Source organism: Ovis canadensis, chromosome 7, assembly GCF_042477335.2.
Source record: "Ovis canadensis isolate MfBH-ARS-UI-01 breed Bighorn chromosome 7, ARS-UI_OviCan_v2, whole genome shotgun sequence".
Lineage (NCBI taxonomy): Eukaryota > Metazoa > Chordata > Mammalia > Artiodactyla > Bovidae > Ovis > Ovis canadensis.
This window is the reverse complement of record NC_091251.1, coordinates 95622725-95633172: the sequence shown is the minus strand read 5'-3', so window position 1 is coordinate 95633172 and position 10448 is coordinate 95622725. Positions and strand designations below refer to the sequence as shown.

Genomic DNA, 10448 nt, shown 5'->3' with positions numbered 1-10448 from the left:
TCCATTCTGAATTAGACAGGGGAAATGATTAATATTTATATTTTATTCATGTCAGAGCTAATAGCTCAGTATAAATCACAGTATTTAGAAGCTGAAAGATGACTAGGATGGTGAGCAAGGGTATAAGAATCATTAAACAGGCTGGAGTGCTTGGTAGTTGCACCTTTGAGCTTTTTACTTCTTTAGAAAAGCTTCTGGAAAGGGCTGGAAGGACCACTACTCCAGAGAAAGTGTCTCCCTTCAGCCACAGCAGAAAAGCTACTAATGGCCTGCGCTATCCTGGCAGAACCTCCCGTAAATTGAGCTGGGGTGGTGGAGGAGATAGGAGTAGCTCCCAGGCGAAATGCTTCAGATTCCACTGTTCTTATCTGAAACTTCAGCAGTTTACCTCAAGTGTAAATGTTTCTCGGATTGTTATATGCCCTTGGTCACTTTCCAGAGCACAGGCTGGTTGTTTATGTTAATTTTGTCCCACTTTATAGTTTGATTTTGTGGGGAGTGGATTTGCCAGTCTCATATTTCTCCATAACCAGAAGAATATTATTTATTTTTGTTTGGCTGTGAAGGATCTTCATTGTCTTGTGTGGGCTCTTTAGTTGTGGCACGTGGGACCTAGTTTCCCAAGGAGGGATCACACTTGTGCCGCCTGGCTTGGGAGCTTGGAGTCTTAACCACTGGACCACCAGGTAAGTCCCTGGAAGTCTATTTAGTTTTAGTTTTTAGTTACAAATAATTTTAAAGAAGGGCTTGAGGTTTTGCATCATTCCTTCCAAAGAAATCCCAGGGCTGATCTCCTTCAGAATGGACTGGTTGGATCTCCTTGCAGTCCAAGGGACTCTCAAGAGTCTTCTCCAAAACCACAGTTCAAAAGCATCAATTCTTCGGCGCTCAGCCTTCTTCACAGTCCAACTCTCGCATCCATACATGACCACAGGAAAAACCATAGCCTTGACTAGACGGACCTTAGTCGGCAAAGTAACGTCTCTGCTTTTGAATATACTATCTAGGTTGGTCATAACTTTTCTTCCAAGGAGTAAGCGTCTTTTAATTTCATGGCTGCAATCACCATCTGCAGTGATTTTGGAGCCCCCCAAAATAAAATCTGACACTGTTTCTACTGTTTCCCCATCTGTTTCCCATGAAGTGATGGGACCGGATGCCATGATCTTTGTTTTCTGAATATTGAGCTCTAAGGTCCGTCTAGTCAAGGCTATGGTTTTTCCTGTGGTCATGTATGGATGCGAGAGTTAGACTGTGAAGAAAGCTGAGCACCGAAGAATTGATGCGTTTGAACTGTGGTGTTGGAGAAGACTCTTGAGAGTCCCTTGGACTGCAAGGAGATCCAACCAGTCCATTCTGAAGGAGATCAGCCCTGGGATTTCTTTGGAAGGAAGGATGCTAAAGCTGAAGCTCCAGTACTTTGGCCACCTCATGCAAAGAGTTGACTCATTGGAAAAGACTCTGATGCTAGGAAGGATTGGGGGCAGGAGGAAAAGGGGACGACAGAGGATGAGATGGCTGGATGGCATCACGGACTCAATGGACGTGAGTCTGAGTGAACTCCGGGAGAAGGTGATGGACAGGGAGGCCTGGTGTGCTGCGATTCATGGGGTCGCAGAGTCGGACACGACTGAGCGACTGAACTGAACTGAACTGAACTGAGGTTTTTGTGTGCATCAAAAGAGGCATGGAGGGGAGCAAATATCAAATCTAAAACCTCAGAAACATAATGTTGAACAGAAAAAGCAGGGAAAGGAAGGAAAGAAACAACAGTATGATTCCGTTTAAAGTTTTAAAACATGCAAAACAATACTGTGTGTTGTTTATGGGTACAATTTCTGTTGCAAAAGTACAGAAACATACAAGGGAATGGTAAACTCCCAATCCACATTGAGAATGATTTACTTCTGGAGGGAGAGAAATACCATCCAGAAAAGGGGAAAATATAATTGTATTTCTCAAACTGAGTAAAGAATATCTGAATGTTTCTTTTTTTCACTGTTATTTTTTCTTTTTGACTGCACTGTGTAGCTTGCTCAGTCTAAGTTCCCAACCCTGGCCCTCTGCAGTGAGAACGTGGAGACCTAACCACTGCCAGAGAATTCCTGGATGTTTTTTATATTATCCTGTAAACTTGCTGTATTCATAATGTATTTCATTATAACAAAAAAGTTAAATACCAAATATATTATTTTAAGGAGGACATGAGAGTTATATTTTTAAAAATCATATTGGCTTTTGGGGCACATAAGCATCTATATAGAACTGGGACTTTTATTCCACTCAGTTATTTTATTCATGTAGCCCAGAGATTTTAGCTTTGTGTGGTTAATCTTTTAAAAAAAAAAAAAAAAGAACACTTCACACAGTGAAGCCTTATGTTGGAGGATAAGTTGCAGGGTTTATTAATGTCAAGAAAAATTATGAGAGACTTGGAACTTGGTGTGAAAGGTTACTAGGTATCCAGTCATTCAGAATATCTCCACCTTTCATTGTCTTTGAGCTAATTTCCAACTCTGTGAGCTGTGAAGAAAAACTGATAGTGTAAATGATTCTTGTCCATAGAAATATAAAAGCAAGTTGTTCCTTGAGTGCAATTGAACTTTCTCCCCCACACCTAAAAAACCAGTGTTGTGTCTATTAAGCAAATTAATTTCAGTGTTGCTGAAATATGTATGTGTCTACTCTCTGGATTATCTTTTAAATCAGTTATAATATCTTACTATTTTCTTCATTAATTAATGAGTTAAATAAATCTTACAGGCTTCCCTGGTGGTTCAGTTGGTAAAGAATCTACCTGTAATGCAAGAGACCCAGGTTCAATCCCTGGCTCAGGATGATCCCCTGGAGAAGCAAATGGCAACCCACTCCAGTATCCTTGCCTGGAGAATTCCATGAACAGAGGAGCCTGATGGGCTACAGTCCATGGGGTTGCAAAGAGTCAAATACAACTGAGCAACTTCCTTTCACTTTCACTTAAATAAATCTTGGACATATGCTAATTTTACATTTATATGAGTCATGATTTTACTTTTAAAAAAGTATTTATCCTTTAACAGGAGGGAAGAGGACTCTCATTTCTGTCAAACCACACATATTACAGGACACATGAGGCAACTGCTCCTTGGCTAAGATGCTGGCCTGTTGGAATTATTTAGTCTTGTTATCATTTCCCTCCTGCTCTCTTCTTTTTGCTCCTCCATGTTAGATGGTTTTTCAAAAATTTGTTTTTGAACTTTGATTCTTTGCTCTCTTTGATGTTGTTAAGTCGCTAAGTCGTGTCCGACTCTTTGTGACCCCATGGACTGCAGCATGCCAGACTTCCCTGTCCTTCACCATCACCCTGAGTTTTTGCAAACTCATGTCCATTAAGTCAGTGATGCCATCCAACCATCTCATCCTCTGTTGCTCCCTTCTCCTCTTGCCCTCAAACTGGAAATATAAAAACATCTTTTATTAAGCAGGTAATAAAATATTTTTTTTCTGTGAGTAAGACCATATCTACACACACTGTAAGATATAAAAAATTTAAGTAGTTGGGGAGGTTCAGTCAGACTCATTTCCAGCTTCCTCCTCTCCAACCTCCCTCCTCCTAAGCTCCACGTTCACCTTTCTCATTGTAACACACTGTACACTCTTTTTTTAAAACGCATGATTCAATGTATGTGCAAAATATAAGAAAACATAACTATAAGCTATGCTGATAGAAGATGGGAGAGGAATTCATTCTAGGAGGTAGGTATTGACTGTAAAATACAACCAGGGAATCTTGTGTCCTTGAAATATTCAAGGTTCTATGTCTTTATCTTGCAGTCTTTGTTCAGATTATATTTATATTAATTCAAACTAATTAAATAATTGTAGCTAATTAAAATATTTAATTTATATCAAATAAATTTAAATTAATTAGCTTAAAATTTATCATGTGATCATGTAATATAATTTTTGTTTCAGTCATAATTAATAACCAAAGTTTATTTTTGGATAAGTCAGAGATAACCTCAGAATGGGTGTTTAGCAGACACTTTTATAATTATTATTGCAAAGAAATGGAAGAAAACATTCTTGAAATTCTCATAAGGTAGGATTACCAACAGAAGTTTTTAGAATTATTTTTATCTTCCAAAATAGTTACTTTATACATTTGTTATAACTATTAAAATTTAACTGTCCATAGTTAATATTTTCTGAGCTTTCAAACAAGGAAGTCATCATAATTTGAATTTAATTAAATAAATACTATTGAGTGCTCAAGAGTTATTTAATAACTGCAGCATACTTGATTCCCTGCGAGTTTTCTGCACTTTGCTGCTCTTGCCTTTTTTTTTGGTAGTGTATATATATATTATTTATATATATATATAATATTTACTTATTTTTAATTGAGTGATGATTGGTTTACAATATTGGTTTGATTTCTGTCATACATCAACATGGATTAACCATAGGTATACATATATCCCCTCCCTTTTGAGTCTCTCTCCCACCTCCCACCCATTCCTACCCCTCTAGGTTATTGCAGAGCCCCAGTTTGAGTTCCCTGAATCATAGAGCAAATTCCCATTGGCTCTCTATTTACATATGTTACTGTATATGCATCCATGCTAATCTCCGTTTATCTCATCCTCTCTCTCTTCTCTCCCACTCTTGCCCATAAGTCTGTTCTCTATGTCTGCATCTCCATTGCTGCTCTGTGAACAGATTCATTAATACCATCCTTCTAGATTCCATATATATGCACTAATAATACAATATTTGTTTCTCTGTTTATACCCCAAAGGAACCGGAACTGAAAAAGACACGTGTACCCCAATGTTCATTGCAGCACTGTTTACAATGGCCAAGACATGGAGGCAACCTAGATGTCCTCGACTGATGAATGGGTAAAGAAACTGTGGTACATATATACAGTGGAATACTACTCAGCCATAAAAAGGAACACATTTGAGTCAATTCTAATGATGTGGATGAACCTAGAGCCTATTATACAGAGTGAAGTAAGTCAGAAAGAAACACACTATACACTCTTGTCAAATTAATAAGCAAGTGAATAGATGCCCATTGTGTGCTTAACACCAGATTAGGTGCTAAGTGGGATATCGTATGTGAAAGTTCCTGACCCAGGGAGTTTATAATGCAGTTGGGAAAATGGGAAAGTAACAGTATATGAAGTATGTGATAAGTACCAAAGGGAGTGAGACTGCTAATAAATGCTTCATTCATTTATTCATTCATGCATTGAACAAATACTTCTTTATTGTCCATTACTTGCGGGTGTTGTGGTACACATGGTGAAAAAGATCAGCACAAACTTCCTCTTCACCAAGCTTAATCTAGGAGAGACTAGGACCAGTAATTAGGCAGATACAATACTGTGTTATTTGGTTACATACAGGATGTTATGGGGCTTCCCAAGTGACTCAGTGGCAAAGAATCTGCCTGCTGTGACAGGAGACATAAGTTTGATCCCTGGGTTGGGAAGGTCCCCTGGAGGAGGAAATGGCAACCCACTCCAGTATTCTTACCTGGAAAATTCAGTGGACAGAGGAACCTGGCAGGTTGCAGTCTATTGGTCGCAAAGAGTCAGACAGGACTGAGCACGCACGCAAGCGGGCATGCTTCTCTCTGGGACTTCTTATTCATCTCTGGATCAGTCACAGGGACCCTTGTCTTAATCTTCTCATCTGTGAAGTGACTGCCTTTATATTTACCGCCAGAGATATTGAGAACCTTAATTAACATTTAGGACAGAATTTGTAATCCTCACAATATGAGACCCATAACTAAAACACCATATTATTATCATGGCCCACTTCATTTTATCTGGACGTTTTCTTCACTGGATTGGTTTCACATTTCAGTGTGAATTAGTATGCAGTGCTTTTGTTTAATTGAGTATTGAATTTCACTCCCCAAAGAGTTTTCTCCTTCAGTAATGGAAAAATGAAGCATACATTATTGCAGTAATAACATCCTCACTGTGATCTTGTCATTTCACAAGAATCTTAAAACCAGAGTTTGGCTGAATTATTGCTTAGAGGAGAGACCTTCAGAGAAAAGGCATATGCCGCAGGAACATCTTTAAATGCTATTGTTTTGTGTTTTTACCTTTTTCTGTTCTTTTCCACATTTGATTTGTGGGAAGCCAGGAGAAGAGTAAGCCAGGCATCCTTTAGTCTCAAATACTTCTTTTTTTTTAATTTATTTTATTGAATTATAGTTGATTTATAATGTTGTATGAATCTCTATTGTATAGCAAAATGATTCATATATGTACATATGAATATATATTCATATATATATATTCATTATGGTTTATCACAGGATATTATACAGTAGGACCTTATTTTTTAATCCATTCTATGTATAATGGTTTGTATTTGCTAATCCCTAACTCCCAATCTATTCCTCCCTCACTTCCCCACTTAGCAACCGCAAGTCTGTTCTCCTTATCTGTAAGTCTGTTTCTGTTTTATAGATGAATTCATTTGTCAAACACTTCTTTTATTTTTATTTTCAGCTGCACAGTGCAGCATGCAGGATCTTTGTTTCCCAACCAGGGATGGAATCTGTGCCCCTCTGCGGTGAAAGCTCAGAGTCTTAAGCACTGGACTGCCAGGGAAGTCCCTCAAACACTTCTTCTAAATAGTTCTTGTTTCTCCCTGAGAAACAAGCCTCCACCAATCCTGTGAGGCTGTGCTCATGAACCCTCCTACATTCTGGAAAGGACTGCCCAGCAACTCCTCCTTGCAGCTGGGAAAATAGTGGGCAAGAGCTAGTGAACTCAGAGCTGCTGATTCACATCTCTGCATGTGTTCTCATCGGAACCAGACCCACTGGTGAGGCAATCAACACCTGCTTCAGTGTTTATCATGGCAAGAGACAATAAAAAGATGTGGAGATATAAAGATTATGTGTTGCTTCAGTCGTATCCAACTCTTTGTAACCCTATGGACTGTAGCCCGCCAGGCTCCTCTGTCCATGGGATTCTCCAGGCAAGAATACTGGAGTGGGTTGCCAAGTCTTCATCCGGGGGCTCTTCCCAACCCAGGGGTCAAACCCGTGTCTCTTACGTCTCCTGAATTGGCAGGTGGGTTCTTTACCACTAGTGCCATGTGGGATGCCAATAAAGATTATGTAGAAGTACAAATAGCTAAAGACTAAATTTAAAGTACCGTTTAGGTGTCTTTATGCTCTGAATGGTGCCGTCGTTATTCACAAGGAGAAAAGTACCTGGACCTGGGACATGCTCACTGGTGTGCCCCTGAGCAGAACATGTATCACACGTATCACACAAGCAGCAAACTCAGGTTTGTAAATCAGTTATCCCTTCACAACTACAGTCATTCTCCATTTTTTTTTTCTGATATCACTAATAAAAATATTGTTATAAATGTACCTCCTTTAGTTGATTTCATCAACCTGAACACAGAATCATTAAACTAGCATTACAGTGGGCTTCCCTGGTGGCTCAGCTGGTAAAGAATCCCCCTGCAATGCAGGAGACCTGGGTTTGATCCCTGGGTTGGGAAGATCCCCTGGAGAAGGGAAAGGCTATACCCACTCCAGTATTCTGGCCTGGAGAATTCCATGGACTATACAGTACTTGGGGGCACAAAGAGTTGGACACAACTGAGCAACTTTGACTTTCACTCACAGTAGTATCTTCTGACAGCACAAAGCCTCTGAGTACACAGACGGGATGTGAGGGAGATGGAGAGTGTACCTAGGGAAGAGCAAGGGGAAGAGGTATGTGCAATAAAATCAGGAATAAAAATAAACTGAAAAGGGTGTCGCGTGTAAGTAGTCTAAAACACAATGTGCAGCCAAATCCTTGGCAACGAGATGAAATTACTCTTAGAACATTCAATTAAGCTACTATTTTCAGAAACTAGTTGGAAAAAGATGGCTAAGCAGCAAACTGCTGAACATCACCCTGAGAAACAGCTAAATGACAGCTATGTAGTCAAAGTGGACAGACGAACATATGAATAAAGATGTAAGCGTTTTTGTGTGTTGGAAGTTATATTGCTTTGAGTGAAATCATTAAGAATTTGATGGTTTAAGGCTAAGTCAGAAGAAACTCTCATTAAGCAGCTCTTTAGTGACAGGTGTTTCAATAGGTGATTGTTGTTGTTGTTGAGTCGGTCAGTCGTGTCTGACTCTTTGCGACCCCATGGACTGCAGCATGCCAGGCTTCCCTGTCCTTCACCATCTCCCGGAGCTTGCTCACACTTGTGTCCATTGAGTTGGCGATGCCATCAAACCACCTCGTCCTAAGGCTCTGTCGTCCCCTTCTCCTCTTGCCTTCAGTCTTTCTCAGCATCAGCATCAATAGGTGATAGAAGCACCCAACTCTGTTCCCCATGCTCTGTGGTGCATGTAATGCTACAGAGATCCCCATGCACACACTGTCCCCAGATAACCATGTATGTACTTATGTCCTTAATCTGAGAAACAGTCAATAAGGAGTTCATGTCTCAGCCACAGTCAGCTCCCGGTCTTGTTTTTGCTGATGGTATAGAGCTTCTCCATCTTCGGCTGCAAAGACTATAATCAATCTGATTTCGGTGTTGACCATTTGGTGATGTCCATGTGTAGAATCTTCTTTTGTGTTGTTGGAAGAGGGTGTTTGCTATGACCAGTGCGTTCTCTTGGCAAAACTCTATTAGCCTTTGCCCTGCTTCATTCTGTACTCCGAGGCCAAATTTGCCTGTTACTCCAGGTATTTCTTGGCTTCCTACCTTTGCATTCCAGTCCCCTATAATGAAATGGGCATCTTTTTTGGGTATTAGTTCTAGAAGGTCTTGTGGGTCTTCATAGAACCGTTCAACTTCAGCTTCTTCAGCATTACTGTTCAGGGCATAGACTTGGATAACTGTGATACTGAATGGTTGGTCTTGGAAACGAACAGAGATCATTCTGTCATTTTGGGGATTGCATCCAAGTACTGTATTTTAGACTCTTTTGTTGACTGTGATGGCTACTCCATTTCTTCTAAGGGATTCTTGCCCACAGTAGTATATGTAATGGTCATCTAAGTAAATTCACCCATTCCAGCCTATTTAGTTTACTGATTGCTAAAATGTCAATGTTCACTCTTGCCATCTCCTGTTTGACCGCTTCCAATTTGCCTTGATTCATGAACCTAACATTCTAGTTTGCTATGAAATATTGCTCTTTACAGCATTGGACTTTACTTCCATCACCAGTCACATCCACAACTGGGTGTTGTTTTGCTTTGGCTTTGTCTGTTCCTTCTTTCTGGAGTAATTTCTCCACTGATCTCCAGTAGCAATTCAGGCACCTACCGACCTGGGGAGTTCATCTTTCAGTATCCTATATTTTTGCCTTTTCATACTGTTCATGGGGTTCTCAAGGCAAGAATACTGAAATAGTTTTCCATTCCCTTCTCCAGTGGACCACGTTTTGTCAGAGCTCTCCACCATGGCCCGTCTGTCTTGGATGGCTCTACACGGCATGACTCATAGTTTCGCTGAGTTAGACAAGGCCGTGGTCCATGTGATCAGATTGGTTAGTTTTCTGTGATTGTGGTTTTCAGACTGTCTGCCCTCTGATTGAGAAGGATAAGAGGCTTATGGAAGCTTCCTGATGGGAGAGACTGACTGAGGGGAAAACTGGGTCTTGTTCTGATGGGCGGGGCCATGCTCAGTAAATCTTTAATCCAATTTTCTGTTGATGGGCAGGGCTGTGTTCCCTCCCTGTTATTTGAAAGTGACAAGTAGATTCAAGGGATTAGATGTGATAGAGTGCCTGAAGAACTATGGAGGCAGGTTTCTGACATTGTACAGGAGGCAGTGATCAAGACCATCCCCAAGAAAAGAAATGCAAAAAGGTAAAATGATAGTCTGAGGAGGCCTTACAATAGCTGTGAAAAGAGATGTGAAAGGCAATGGAGAAAAGGAAAGATCTATCCATTTGAATGCAGAGTTCCAAAGAATAGCAAGGAGAGATAAGAAAGCCTTCCTCAGTGATCAGTGCAAAGAAATAGAGGAAAACAACAGAATGGGAAAGACTAGAGATCTCTTCAAGAAAATTAGAAATACCAAAGGAACATTTCATGCAAATATGGACACAATAAAGAACAGAAATTGTATGGACCTAACAGCAGCAAAAGATATTAAGAAGAGGTGGCAAGAATACACAGAAGAACTGTACAAAAAAGAGCTACACGACCCAGATAATCACAATGGTGTGATCACTCATCTAGAGCCAGACATCCTGGAATGTGAAGTCAAGTGGGCCTTAGAAAGCATCACTATGAACAGAGCTAGTGGAGGTGATGGAATTCCAGTAGAGCTATTTCAAATCGTGAAAGATGATGCTATGAAAGTGCTGCACTCAATATGCCAGCAAATTTGGAAAACTCAGCAGTGGCCACAGGACTGGAAAAGATCAGTTTTCATTCCAATCCCAAAGAAAGGCAA

At 40.2% G+C, this 10448-nt stretch overlaps 1 long non-coding RNA gene across 3 annotated transcripts in view; it reads left to right on the top strand.

Moving 5' to 3' along the window:
* LOC138443892 (uncharacterized) overlaps nt 1-7398 on the top strand; it is a 31754-nt gene extending 24356 nt beyond the window's left edge. For all 3 annotated transcript variants that reach the window (XR_011258351.1, XR_011258350.1, XR_011258352.1), the window contains 3 exons: nt 567-686; nt 4781-4997; nt 6521-7398. This is a non-coding gene — a long non-coding RNA (uncharacterized lncRNA). The remainder of the gene's footprint in view (nt 1-566; nt 687-4780; nt 4998-6520) is intronic.
* Nucleotides 7399-10448: the final 3050 nt, after the last annotated feature.